Source organism: Cupressus sempervirens, chromosome 8 (assembly GCF_028749045.1).
Source record: "Cupressus sempervirens isolate cs-2001-9-10 chromosome 8, ASM2874904v1, whole genome shotgun sequence".
Taxonomy (NCBI): domain Eukaryota; kingdom Viridiplantae; phylum Streptophyta; class Pinopsida; order Cupressales; family Cupressaceae; genus Cupressus; species Cupressus sempervirens.
In genome coordinates this window covers 818,836,852-818,851,839 of record NC_143125.1, presented here as the reverse complement: position 1 = coordinate 818,851,839, position 14,988 = coordinate 818,836,852, and the positions used below count along the sequence as shown (strand labels likewise).

Below are 14,988 nucleotides of genomic sequence, written 5' to 3'. Positions count from 1 at the left end.
GAAACTAACAATTTTGATGTGCTAGCATAGAATTATATGCGAAATCAAGTAAGTCTAGGAAAAAAACCAATCACCGTAACAGATTACATTAGCTCTATAGTCATTTATTTATTTAGGCCACACTATTGCTGATTAATTGTACAAATTTTGACTACCATATATACCCGTAGATTTCAAATTCAATTTTCTCCTTTATCTTGATTCAAGAAAATACTATAAATTGTGGAAATATCAAATATGTTAGTGTTTCTTTATTGGAGACATGGGTACAAGGCCAACGGCCCATGGAAATTGTAGTAGAGACCCATAAAAATCATAAATATTACAGACATGCCTTACAATCACTCACTAAATCTTCATCATTTGACAATTTTTGTGTTGCTGTATTTTTTTGAACAAACTCGAGAATCTGTACAAATGTAACTAATTATTTAAAATTTTAATTAAATAATCTTCTTCAATTCAAAGCAAATCTAAATTGCTTCTACTAGTAGTCACTAGGAGTTGCCTTCTTTCTTCAGTAAACTTTTTATATTATGTGATGGATCATAAAGTGTGATCTGAAATATTGATATTAAAAAGATTCACACAATCTAATTCAAAAATTATAAAAGTATAGTATAATGATCTCCATTTTTCTACAACAAACATAATATACGTCAATCATAAGAAGGAGAAAAGTGACAATAGTACGAAATTTGTATTGATTTCATGCACTCCCATTACAAACAATCGTCAACTATAAAAGCATAGCCCTAACACCACGTTGTAAACTATTTTAGTCAAATCAAAAAATAATCTTGGATTTAGTTCTTATAGTAGTTCTAAAATCTACAAAACAAGAAAACAAATAGATATATAAAAATATATATTTTAGAATAATCATTTGAATACCTTAAAAAAAAACTACAATACATTTGTACTGATTAACATCAATAAAAATATGAACTTTCATATTGTCAAATTGTGAAGTTGAGGGAAAACAAATTTCAAGACCCAGTCAACTCCCTTGAAGTATGTATGTCCCCATCTCCTTTTCAATACAATAAGTAAAACCACTGCTGCAAAACCTGCTCCGTAGGACAGTCCAACTCCAATCCAATACCACACGCTTTCTTTGCTCTCATTTTCTTCATTAATAAAAGTAGAAATAGGAGGACCTAGAACAAATTCTGGCCACTGACATTTCTTTGCAAGTGGGCATCCCCATAAATTTGGATTAATTAAAAATGACAGATTAGTGAATGTTGCCATGTGCCCTCCTTGTGGTATACTACCTGAAAGATTGTTGTTGGAAAAGTTGAGAGCTCCCAAATAGCTCAAAGATCCAAGATTTGGAAGAGGTCCTAAAAATTTATTTCTTGAAAAGTCTAATGATTCCAACCAGCTCAATTGTACAATAGTATTTGGAATCATACCATTAAGATTGTTCATAGAAAGATTGAGGGCTGTCAAGCCCTTCAACTTTCCCAAAGCAAAAGGAATAGTCCCATTCAATTGATTGTCAATGGATACCATATTGGAAAAGATATATGCATAGTCCTCATCTCTGCCTTTAGAATCCATTTTCAATCCATTCTTATACATGTATAAGGCATATGCGGTTGAATATTGGTATAGACCAATTGGAATGGGATATGGATCAATTGGAATCAAGCTAAATTGCTTGTAAATTGAAAATGCCATGTGACATAAACCCTGATAGCTGATTTGAGGACAGGTCCAAAATTTGAAGGAATTCTAGCCGCACAATTTCATCAGGAATACCACCTTCAAAATTATTCCTCCTCATTGCTAGCACTCGCAGCTCCGAAATATTTCCTATTGACTTTGGTATCTGACCTGTCAACAAATTCTGGCCAACATCCAAAATAATCAATTTTGAACAATTTGATATGGAGGGGGGGAATGATCCACTGACCTTGTTATTCCTTATCACTAGTGACTACAACAGACTTAGATTACCTAATTCGGATGGCATCCTTCCCGTCAAATTATTATCCCCCACATTCAAGACTTGAAGCTGTGAACAATGGGCTATACTTTGAGGGATGATTCCATTCAAATGGTTATTTGCCAGATTTAATATTTCTAGTGCACAATCACCCTGCAGTGGAGGAATATTTCCCGTCATTGAATTGTTAGTGAGCATCAAAGTGCGCAGAGCAGATGGCCAAGTTGATGGCAGTTGTCCATAAAAGGCATTGTTCGACACATCCAAGACCTGCAAGTCATTCCAAGCTGAAGTGTTTAACAAAAGGTGACCTTGGAGATTATTTGTCGTGAGATTGATGTACTCCAGCCTTGTATCCAATAGCGAACTTGGAATTTCTCCAACAAGATTATTGTCAGCTAATTCCAACCCTGCAAGTGAGAACTGAGTAGATATCCAGGACGGAATTTGACCATCCATCTTGCACTATGTCAGAAATAAGAAGTTCAATTGAAACAAGGGAATCCAGGTGGGGCTGGAATTAAATACACAATTGGACAGAGTCAAATACTCTAATTTAGCTGGTTGTCGGAAAGATCCAATAAACTTTGGAATACAACCACTCAACTGATTGGAGAGAAGAGAGATTAAGGAGAGAAGGGGGAATGCTTCCTGTGAGTTGATTATGAGAAAGACCCAACACTGTGAGAGAAGACATTTGTCCAAAGAACAGTGGAATATTTCCACTCAAACTATTACGAGATAAATGTAGTTCTGTGAGGGAAGACATGTTTCCAAAGGACAGTGGAATATTCCCACTCAAACTATTATCAAATAAATATAGTTTTGTGAGAGAAGACATGTTTCCAAAGGACAGTGGAATATTCCCACTCAAACTATTAGCAGCTAAATCTAGTAGTTTGAGAGAAGAGAGTTTTCCTAGGCAGTCAGGAATGGTACCTGTAAATCCACTGTCGTGGAGGTGTATGCTTTCAAGAGAAGCGAGGGTGCACAAGCTCTCGGATATGAACCTTCCACTGCCATCTAAGTAAATCTTAACACTGAGTACATGAAGGGTGGTGTGACTGCAGTTAATGCCATCCCAGCGGCAGCAATCGACTCCCTCCTCCCACGATGTCAGATTGGTGGCGAAGGGATCAGAGGAGTAATTGAGGGCTGTCTTGAATTGAAGGAGGGCTTGTCGCTCCCTGTGAATACATCCGCTGCAGAAACAGAGAAGAAACAGGGGAATGGTAACAAGAGCAAACAGAAATGAAAATGAATGGGCCATGACGATGATGAGAGTGAAAAGCATATGGTCTCCATAGAAGATTGTACAAGTTGAGTAGAATTTCCTTACACGTTTAACCTTAAAAAATAAATGCATTCCTTATAACACTTTTTTTTTAAATTTATTTTAATTTCAAGTGGGAGGTATACGCCTCTCATATGGGAGGTATACTTCTATTTATTCAACTGATATGTTTTATTTTATATTAATATAAATTATTAAAAACTTATTAAATATTAAGAGTGAGATGCATAAATTTAATCTAATTTAATAAAATATATTTAATGAAGAAAAAATAAATTATATAAAAAGATAAATGAATATTAAGTTGTATTTGTAATGTTCTTATATCTAATTTTATTTTCTATGTTTAAAAAAAAAATTGGATTAACCAATAATAAAAAAACAAAAATAAAGTATTCTCTCATAACTCTAAGTTGATGTTTGTTGTGGTTTATGTATTTTTTAAAAATACTTAAATTAAACTAAACGAAAGATTATTTTTATAAAACTTCACTTTTATATTTATATAATTCAACATATAATCATATTCACATGTTTGTATGTATAAATAATGTTAGAAGTTGTAATCTTTCCTTGGTATGTTTATAAACCAAGGTTAGACCTCTTTTCTTTATTGTTATAATATATTAGGATATAAGCCAAAGTATCATAATATAATTCTTTTTTTTTCCTTTTTCCACTACATCTTATTTTGTCCTCTAGTGGAATATGTGAGGACAAATATTTATTGTAATTTATAATTTAGATTATTCTTCCTTAAGAGGAATCTCACACTTGGCCTCACACACTTATGAATGGTAGCATTCATAGACATGGGAATTACATTAACTCCTCTCTCTCATCTCTATTTAAGAGATGACCCTCCTCTTTCATTTCTAATGAGATTTCTTCCTCTTCTCAATTATTGTATGAGCGATTGCTCTCTCTCTCTCTCTCTCCTTCTCTCTCCTTAGGCTTTTCATGCCTCATTCATAATGTCACAAGGGGTTTTCTTTGCTTTCCCCTTTCCAAATATCTTGTCTCATGGTGTTGGATCTTGAAGCTTTCTCTCGCCTATCTTATGGTAATATCTTTTCAAGCATTAACTCGCTTAGATTCTTTCCTGGTATTGCTTATTTACATATTTCTTTTTCCATTTCTAACATGGTATCAGAGCAGTTTAATCTTTGTTTTTGAGTGTTTGCATGAAGGTACAATTCGAAGGAGACACTTGAGAGAGATTTCACTAATTTCTTTTTTAATCTTCTTAAGTTGGAAGAAATTGAATTTTTTTTTGGGTTTGGCTGGTTTAACGCCAAACTCGATTAACTCCTGTTTGCTCTAATTTGTACTAACCCTCTTTGAAAGGCTTGTCCCCAAAGGGTATTTATTTTGTTTTTAAAAACAAATCAAATTTTGTTTTGCTCTTGTTTTTCACAAGAAGCATTTATCATTCATATTATCATAAATATTGTTTATTATTTAGTGTATAATTTTTGTTCAATATTTAAAATAAAAAATTATTTCCCTAATATTTCATTGTAGGGAACAGTTCAAAATCATATTTATGATTACCTTTTTTTATTTCAACTTACATTATTAGGTTAAAAACTATTCATATTTTTTTTGAAATTTAAACTCTATCTCTTATCCATATCTTTTGGGTTTTAATATTGAATCTCTAAACTAATTCAATTTTTTTTAGTAACTCTTGTGGTTGCCATATCTAATCTGAACCTCCTATCTTATCCTCTCAGACATTTCCTTCAATACTCTTGTTTTATCTCCTTCTTCAAGCTTGCTTGCTCGGCCCTGCTTTGTGAGCTTTTGGTGCACTCATCCAGCCTCTATCGTTGTTTGTATCTTGTTGTTTTTTTTGTCTCAAAGATTTAAATAGGCAATTTGCAGGAAGCAAAATCACTACTACAGGGATTATCTTATTTTAACAGGTGCCTCCTTTTTAGAGAGTATTAATTTAATGTGGCAAGGATGTGACATGTAATGATTGATTCTTCCATGTGCACGATAAGTTCTTTTGCATTGCTTTTGTGCCTGGTTCACTTGGATGTGAGATATATATAATGCATCAACAGGAATCCATTTCGCTCCCTCAATGGAGGTTCGAATCTCACATCGAAACCTCATGACCCCAACCTACCTGAGCCCATCAATGTCTTGGTGGGGGATTGCCTCAGCATTGTCTTGCAGTGCCTTGTTGTCTATCGCTTTATCAAGGTTCTTGATAAATATATTTGCCGCTCCACTCTTGCGTATGCTAGGATCATGATGTGAATTCATTATTCGAATAGGCTTTCCATTGATAGGAGTAAATTCAGTGCCTCTATGGCCTTGCCAGCATTTTTGGCAGAGCTGTAATTAACATAGGCGTAACTGAGAGAAGTCTTGGTAGTGACATCCCTGCAAACTCGAACAGAGGTAACGGGAGAAATCTGCTATGTCTATCAGGTTATTGGTTATTGGTGTCATTGTGGTTGTTTTGATCGACCACAGTAATGGCTATGGGATCGTTGCCCAAGACTTTGACAGATTCTCTTGCGGGAGCCCGGCTGTCAAGAGTAAAGGGATGTGGGGTTAATGCTCTAAGGGTCTGGATTGATGTCAGGGGAAGCAGTGCCAGGGCTCCTAGGCAACCGATGAGAAATCTTATCACGTCTTCCCTTGATAGGCAGCACCACTTCTCCTCCACCCCCTCCTCGCTCTCCATTGATGGATTCAGCCATTTGCCATTGTGGACGTCTGATTTGAGCAGGGCATGCCCCCTATTTTGATAGCCCTTGGGCGCCTTGCCATTCTCAATTTGGGGATTTGAATTAAGCTCCTCTGAGAAAGACTTTTAGTAGAACAAATTATGGGTAATGACCTGTTTTATATAGCAGCTATCAGCATGCACAGAGGGATGACGGGGCCACGCCTAAGAATCAGTTCCTCAGTTGAGATATCTTAACCGTTATGCAATTTCAAGGAAAGTTGCGAATGACAGGCATATGCAGGATTGTATTCTACAATTTTTTTGAACTGACATATTCATTTTACTAATTCCGAGTTGGGCTCAATCCCCACTCTTCATCCAAGTTATTTCTTTTCTTTCTTATTTCATTGCATTGAATTATCTAAACATGCATTGGATTATTTACATGCGTAATTATTATTCTTCCTTTTTTCTAATTTTCTCATTATATTCTTTCTATTTTTAGTTGTTAACACTTGTTATGCAGGATTGAATGATTTATATAACATCTCTGATCTATTTGTTCTTTCACTCTAGCTCATACTCTATTATGAGTTTGTACAATTTTTTTATTCGTTCTCTGCATTCTCTGTCATTTTAAAAAAAAATTAAATCATTTCAAATCAATTTCTGCAATCTCATTTCTGGAAAGTTTCTTAACTTTTTTTTATATATATTCTTATCTACCAGATCTGAACTCTATCATTAATTACTTTTTTTTTGTAGAGTTAGTTGTAACAAATTTTATATTAATCATAGTCATTCGTCTCTTTTGTATCATTATCTCATTATTGTTCTTCTCCTTTATTATTATTTGTATTAATGTTACCAAGTAATCATAATTTTTTGGTTTATCTTATATATCTTAATTTCCATTAAAAAAATTTATTAAAAAAAAAAAAATACACCTATCTTATGATTCTTGTCTTTGTTGGTGGGCCCATCCATTCTATTTTTCTCACTTGTGTTCACCAACATGCAATTGATATATCTTTTTTATATATCTTTATTTGAGTAATAATGTTTATTATATTTTCATTTAAGACTATATGTTTATTTTTTGATTGAATTCATGATTATTGATTGCTTTAGTTCTCTCTAAGATAGTCTATTTCAAATTAAAAAATGCTTTAAGGTGAGATAAGGTGATCTTTTGCATTGGTATGACATGAGTTAAAGCCTATAGTATAATTATTACTATTAGGATAAATTATCTTGTCTTATACTCAATTTTAGTTGTCTTACTTTATTAAAAGTTACATTTCATATATCTTTGGTGCCTAAAGAGGGGATCTATTTAATTCAATTTTTTTACATTTTTTTCTAATTCTTCTATGTATTTACTTTATGTAAAGTATTTATGTTCCATCGGCCATTTGGCTTTCATGCAAGTTAGCTATGACCCTATTTTCCATTATTTAATTATGAGATTTCATATTATGATGTTTCAAGTATATATGGGTGCACACGTATATACCTAGATAAATATATAAACTATTGTGTCTACAATGATTACTAAAGTCTCTTGTATATTCTTGTCTCAAATGAACATGTTCAAATTTACAAATGAATTAAGTACCCATGTTACCCTCAATGGAGTTTTATGCCTGATATCCATATTCTATTTATTTCTCATTGATCTTCATTGGATCTCTACATTTATCTCAATTATTCAGGTTTATGAGTTATCTTACACTATTGCCTTCTATGATCTATCTATGCACATAGTTGCAGTCTTATGCTTTTATAGCATCTCTTTATGCTCATAGTAGCATTTCATGGTTTAATACCATTCTTATATATATATATATATATATATATATATATATATATTGATTGTAAGTTGGATCGGGAGCCAATTTATCAAGGTTAACTATGCTGGACCCGATAGTTTTAAACTGACTCATAGTTGCCTTATCTGGCCTGTGGAGTATCCCTCCAACCTATAATTGGTGTGCACTTACTTCAATGGAGTTTCGCTCCATTTGTTCCACTTTTTTCCTCAATGAGAGGATGATATTTTATGGGGATTTCCCATTTCAATATCTTTATCTCCTTGGTGTATGCTCCTAGTTTTGATTTAGTCATGGTATGACTTTCTACACTTTGCTCATTTTTGAGTGTATACGTGACGAGGCTACCATATCTTGGAGCACTCCAATATTGGAGACTCTATTTGAGAAAGTTGTTTTGACCCATGTTGATCTTTTTCCTCATGGCAATGATGTTTCTTGTCCATGATGAATTTCTTATTTGAAGGCAATATGTTGTTACTCCTCATAAACCCTTCCTTTGGTCCACTTCAACAATAATTCTTGGAAAAACTATAACCTGAATTATTTGGTGCTTGAGGCACATGTTCTACTTATTTATTATTGTCTCTCTTATATTTCTTTGATAAATATACTATGTGATAATGTTTTGCATACTTTATTGCCTCGATCGTGAGTCATGTAGGTGATGGAGTCGTGACCCATTCACTTGTAGTGGGATGAATCATTAATGGACTGTCTATATCCATTTGATTGACACAATGTTGATGCAAGTTTCATTAGTTGGCCTTGTCTGTGGTCATTTGTGCATTAGTATGTTCCTTTCATGAGAGATTTATTGCATCTATTATGATCATTTTGAGCTTATGACTTATTTTAGATATCATGTTAACTCCACTACATGTTGGTGAACACATTCATTTATCCTCATCTCTCTTAGTTCCTCCTTGATTAAATTATTATAACTTCATTTTTTCTACTAACTTCTCCATTCAATGTAATTCTACTTGTGGATAGTTGTCTTGTTTTTTGTTCTCTATTTTTTTTTCCAGGAGATCCATCAAGGAACCTTCTCGAAGATGTGTCTATGCTTACACTTGATCAAATTCAAAGGACTCATGTACTTCTCTTGGATCTGCAAATGTACCATATGGCTTGAAGACAATCAAATTACATCATATTGAAGATTAAGTTGCATATTTTTGTAAATTATGGGTTTAATACCCCTTGATATAATTACCCCAAGTAAAGATTAAAGGGGGGTGTTAGAAGTTGTAATCTTTCCTTAGTATGTTTATAAACCAAGGTTAGACCTCTTTTCTTTATTGTTATAATATATTAGGATATAAGCCAAAGTATCCTAATATAATTCCTTTTTTGTCTTTTTTCCACTACATCTTATTTTGTCCTCTAGTGGAATATGTGAGGACAAATATTTATTGTAATTTGTAATTTAGATTATTCCTCCTTAAGAGGAATCTCACACTTGGCCTCACACACTTATGAATGGTGGCATTCATAGACATGGGAGTTACATTCTAACTCCTCTCTCTCATCTCTATTTAAGAGATGACCCTCCTCTCTCATTTCTAATGAGGTTTCTTCCTCTTCTCAATTATTGTATGAGTGATTGCTCTCTCTCTCTCTCTCTCTCTCTCTCTCTCTCTCTCCCCTTAGGCTTTTCATGCCTCATTCATAATGTCACAAGGGGTTTTCTTTGCTTTCCGCTTTCCAAGTATCTTGTCTCATGGTGTTGGATCTTGAAGCTTTCTCTCTCCTATCTTATGGTAATATCTTTTCATGCATTAACTCGCTTAGATTCTTTCCTGGTATTGCTTATTTACATATTTCTTTTTCCATTTCTAACAAATAATAATAAAAGTACGCTTTAGAAAATCAATATCTTATTTCCTTAAAAAATATTTATGAAAACATATCTAATTAGTTAATTATTAAATATAATTTTATCTACAATTTTATTTATAGGAAAATCTAAAAATATAAAAAATATATATATATTTAATTTATGTTGCCTCACTTTTCACCATGTACCAATTTTGCAAAGTGGAGATTAGCTTGTACTGCTTTTTGTTTAGTCGAGTCGGTTGCCCCTTTTCCTTCCTCAAGTAATAAGTATCTCCATTGGGTTTTCATCTTTCCCTTCTCTCACATTGTATGGCCAGGTGGGTTTTGTTTATCATCATGAGTCTTTGGGGTAGTTTAGGACCTTGCTCGATGGAGATTCTTAAATTATCTTACTTCAGATGAACTTACTCACAAGTCATTTTTTTATGAACTTATAGAAAGTTGGACTGGTAGAAAATCAAGTTTCATCTTCTCCTTGACGGGTTTCGCACCTCGAAGGTGAAACCCCACCGAGATTCCCAAATACAATTCTTGAGCTTAAATGAAGAGAAGCAAAGTATGTTATGGATGGATCATTCAAGTGTTTCCATGTTTTCGCTACGGGTACCTTTCAAAACTCACTAAGATGATTAAAAAGGGCAATGGCAGAAAACTTAGAAACTACTTCTCCTTGGCGGGTTTCAAACCAAGAAGTCAGTTTTCCGCAAAGGTGTTTGTAAAAGAATAAAGTGAGCCAATGGGTCCCACCTTTCACTTGTGAAATTAGTTTTATATTTTTTGAAGGCTTAAAGTAAAGTGATTAGGGAAGAGAAGGTAAAACAAAGGGCATCGACAGAAAACTCAAAAATAGCTTCTCCTCGACAGGTTTCGAACCAGGAAGGCAGTTTTCTACATCCAGCGGAAGATCACTCTTGCGAGCATGGTTATTTGATGAATCGATTACAGGAGGCTAAAAAAAGGTAAGGGAAGCATGTTGATCACTTTGAGGGAGGTATTCTGTTCAAATTTTGGCCGAGCAAAATTTTGCTCATGGAGTACTCCATTCTTAATTCTCCACAGCTTGGTGGAAAATGGGAAAGTAAGCCGTAATAAAGGAAAATAACTATTGGGCCAACGAAAATAGTGAAAAGACAAGAAAGAATCTGTTGTAACCTCCACATTTACTAATCTAACAGATTTATCATTTAAGTCATTTGTGTGGCATGGATTTTAAAGATTAACGGGTGGATTGGAGTTTCTATATAGAGATGAACATAACAGATTTTCAAACTACTACTTACTCATTTGAACTATTATGCTGTTAAGTTGATTATCAATTTTAAAATCCCCACAGTTACAAAGTTCTACTCTCTATCTTATTTTGAGTTTTAAGACTTCCAAATTATCTCTATCTCAATCAAAATGGCAACAATATTTGCTAGATTTGATGGATTGGACAGAATCAAGACTACATGGAAGAATATCACAGAGACTTCACTCCATTTCTTTGACATGCAAGATTTCCAAAGAAGGTTGAGTGCAGAACTAGTCCATCCCATAATAGAGAAACTCTTAAGAAGTGGGCTAGTAGAAGCAGCAGGATTTCCCATAGTAGTGCAAGCCTTGGAGCTAATTATTGAATGTATCAATCACTATAACCCAAATACGAAGCAAATCTTACTACCTAATCAAATGGTGTTAATCCCAATTGATAGGCAAGCAGTTGTCAATTGCCTACGAATTCTAGAAAGAGAGGAGTTCTCTGAATTAACAATTGTAGGAGCTATGTCCAAATTCTCTCTAAAGAAGATGGTGTGGCAAAAGGAGATCATGAGTTCTTGGTTCCAAAAGCCAAGAGGAGCTAAAAGTAAAGTTCCTAAAACCCTTTTTGGCACTAATCTCAAGCCCGAGATTGTGGACATTCTAGTTCATTTTCATCGATTGAAAGGTGAGGTTGAAGCCCTTAACTTTGTAGGGCAATACTTCTTTTTAGTGCAAATTATCTGCTCAGATACACACTATGTTGACTGGGCGTATGAGGTAAGTGAGCATCTATTTAGGGCTCTCAGTGCAGCCAAGTTCTACAATTCATTTTATATGTCTTCTTTCTTGATATATATGTTGGCTTCCCTACAATTATGGTCGGGCCTTCCCAGAGTAGAGAATTTTCCAGATGATGTAAAGAGTTATGAGTTTTACCCATGCTTGTAGTTACATAATAGTTATGTAGAGTATATCAGAGTTAATGATGCATTTACAATGAGGCTTTGCAGGGAACTCCAAGGGTGTCCGGAGAGGAGATTCAACCCAGAAGCGATGGCAGCCATCAGTCAGTTGGGTAGTTATTTCATCCAATTCTCATCTTTTTCATATTTTTGTCTTGCAAATTTTGATGGATTTCCCCTGAAGCTGCCCAGATATCCAGATGACATGATCGTGCTCATTAAGATCGTGAGACAAGCAATCTAGATGAATGTGCTGAGTGATAGTTTGAAGAAAAAGGGATACGAATTTCCCATAAAATTTGGGGCATATAGTTGTGAGTCTTGATTAGATGCCAAAAACATGTTCAAGGCATTCGAGAACAAGTTCAAATTAGAAGAATATGAAGTATCCCAGAGATGTGCTTCAAATTGGAAGCGTGATTAAGCATGTTGTTACTATGGAAGATTATTGGACAGATTGTAAAAATGAGTTGGAAAGCCGAGATCGGGCTTTTGCAAGATTGAAAATAGAGAAAATAAGGACATATGGCATTAACTTAGAGGTGGAAGGACTAGAGGATGATGGGAAAAATATGTATAGTAATACATATTTGACCAAATTGAGAAATACTCCAATCAATTTTAAGCCATATGTTGATGTGGAGGAAGACCTTGATGTTATGATGGCCTAGATTGTCAAAAGAACCAGAAAATGGTTCAAGTGGACAGAAAAAAAGGGCCGGAGTAGGAGCAAGACTACTCAAGCTTCTCCAGCCGCTGCTACTTCCACTTCTTCTCTAAGGGCCACACCTAGTGTTACAACTTTGGCTTCTCAATCTGCAGGAGGAGGTGATCAATCCTCGAAGAAGAACATCTCAATAGCTCCAACTTGCCAAGGCATTCCTCTACCAATTATTGGAGCGCAAGCAAGCACTGAAGAAAAGAGGACCAAAGAGCCGAAAGATGGTGTTGTTGCTCCAGTTTCAACTCCTCATGTGACTGCTACTCCATCTCCTCATCATAGCCCTAGTCCATCTACAAGTGCTCCCCTTTTGAAGCCGACTGGTTCCCCCATTCAAATAGTAGAGATCAGGGATGAACAGAGTAGTAGCAACGAATCCACTAAATCTGACGAAGCCGCAAGGAAAACTCAAGAGCAAGAGAAAGTACCAAGTTCTTCTAGGCTTCTATTTCAGGATCCTAAGAATCCTTTTTCTGCAACTTCAATGCCAATGACTCTGGTGAGGAAGAAGATGTTCAATATAGAGTCACTTGGGGCTACTTCTAAGGTGATCAGCATAGAGTCCTGGCTAGAAGATACCTTAGAAAGGAAAAAGAAAGAGGAAAGAAGAGAGTATCCTTGCAAAGGATACTGTATCTCAAGTAGTTCGTTCTGGATCTATAGTAGTAAAAGCTAAGAAGAAAAAGGCTTTATCAATATTGGGGCAAGATCCAAAAACATGACACTTAACAATGGAGGTAGCAAAGCTAAACAAAGTAGGGTGAATTGAGGACATGACACCCGATGATTTCACTCTGCATTCGATTGATCTTGGAGAGGCTAGGCATGATACAAAGGTGGGCCTATGGAGATCAAGTAATGAAGTGATAGAAGAATAATTGGAGAACCTCAAATTGTCAAAAGTCAGAATGAAGGCCGAGATTGAATAACTGAAAAAATTTATCAGGCAATTGGTTGTTCCATTGGCAACCATTACTAGTGTGCCTCCTACTAAGAACCCTACTACAGAAGAAGTGCAAGCCTTCATCTCACAACTTCAAAAGGATAGGCATTTTGGCTAGATCAGAAAAGAATGGATTGAGAAACTCAATGCAGATGGAGCTATTCTGATTGATCAAATTGGAAATGTTATCCTTCAATTGGAAATTGAGAAGGATAATATCGTTTCTAATCACAACACTTTGGCTACAGAAAAGGAAAGGTGTGAAAAATGTATTTCTTTGCTGAATATGGTCATCCAAATGAAGGTAAAGGAGGCAGTTGAAGTGAATATTTTGAAGAAGGGGACTAAACCTCTGTTCAAATGGCTTCAAAACATGCAATTTGAGTAGGAGATGATTCAAGAGGCTAAAGAAGGATTCAAAGAAACAAGGGAAAAGGTGAAGAAGATCCAAGATAGAGCATTTGAACTCATACGAGGATTACACACTGACCCACAAAACAATGGGCAAGGGAAAGGTCTCATTTGGGTAGAAGTAATGAAAAATAACTTCTCCACATACTTGAGTAATCTATCTAGAATGACTTCAAGTGGTCCAAACAAAGTGGTAGAGTTGTAGACGCTTGGTGGATACGTACATGTGGTTGCTGGAGAATTGAAAAGTCAGAAAAATATAGTAAAGGAGTTGTCTCAGGAGCATTCGAAGTGGCTGTTAAGATTCTCATACGAGGATTACACACTGGCCCACAAAACAATGGGCAAGGGAAAGCTCTCATTCGGGTAGAAGTAATGAAAAATCACTTCTCCACATACTTGAGTAATCTATCTAGAATGACTTCAAGTGGTCCAAACAAAGTGGTAGAGTTGCAGAAGCTTGGTGGATACGTACATGTGGCTGCTGGAGAATTGACAAGTTAGCAAAATACAGTAAAGGAGTTGGCTCGGGAGCATTCGAAGTGGCTCTTAAGATTCACTAATGTACATGTGCCTAGTCATGAAGAAATGATCCCAATTATAGTAGCTGCTAAGGCATATAGGGAGAAAACTAAAAAGGGAAAGAAGTCTAAGTAATTCATTTGACACTCCCTTTTCGTTCTCTGATGTAAATTTTGCAAATTTTGTAAATTTTGTAATACGAAAAACTGGCATCTTGCCATTTGTCATCCTTAGAAGATGAACCGATTAAAATTCCTATTGTAACGGTCATCTCACAACTCTATATGTATGAAGTTGAATGATTAATGAAAGGTCGGCAAATTTTTGGTGTGAAGTACTTTTTGTTGTAAAGTCAATTAAATGGTATTTTATGTCAATCATTTTTTGTTCCAGTAGATAATGTGTTCAGTCCATGTTTCCTTTTGCTTTACAAAGAATTAAGGAGGAACAAAGTTTTTTTCCCCTATTTTCAAGATCATGAATGGATGTGATAAGTATTGTTATGATTCATCTAGCTAAAAGATTTTGTTAACGTTCATGATTTATCAGTTATAGTTTAGATTTGAATTTCAG

At 35.0% G+C, this 14,988-nt stretch overlaps 1 pseudogene; it reads right to left on the bottom strand.

Moving 5' to 3' along the window:
* Window positions 1–926: 926 nt before the first annotated feature.
* Window positions 927–3,224, bottom strand: LOC149544908 (uncharacterized; annotated as a pseudogene).
* Between the last annotated feature and the right edge of the window lie 11,764 nt (window positions 3,225–14,988).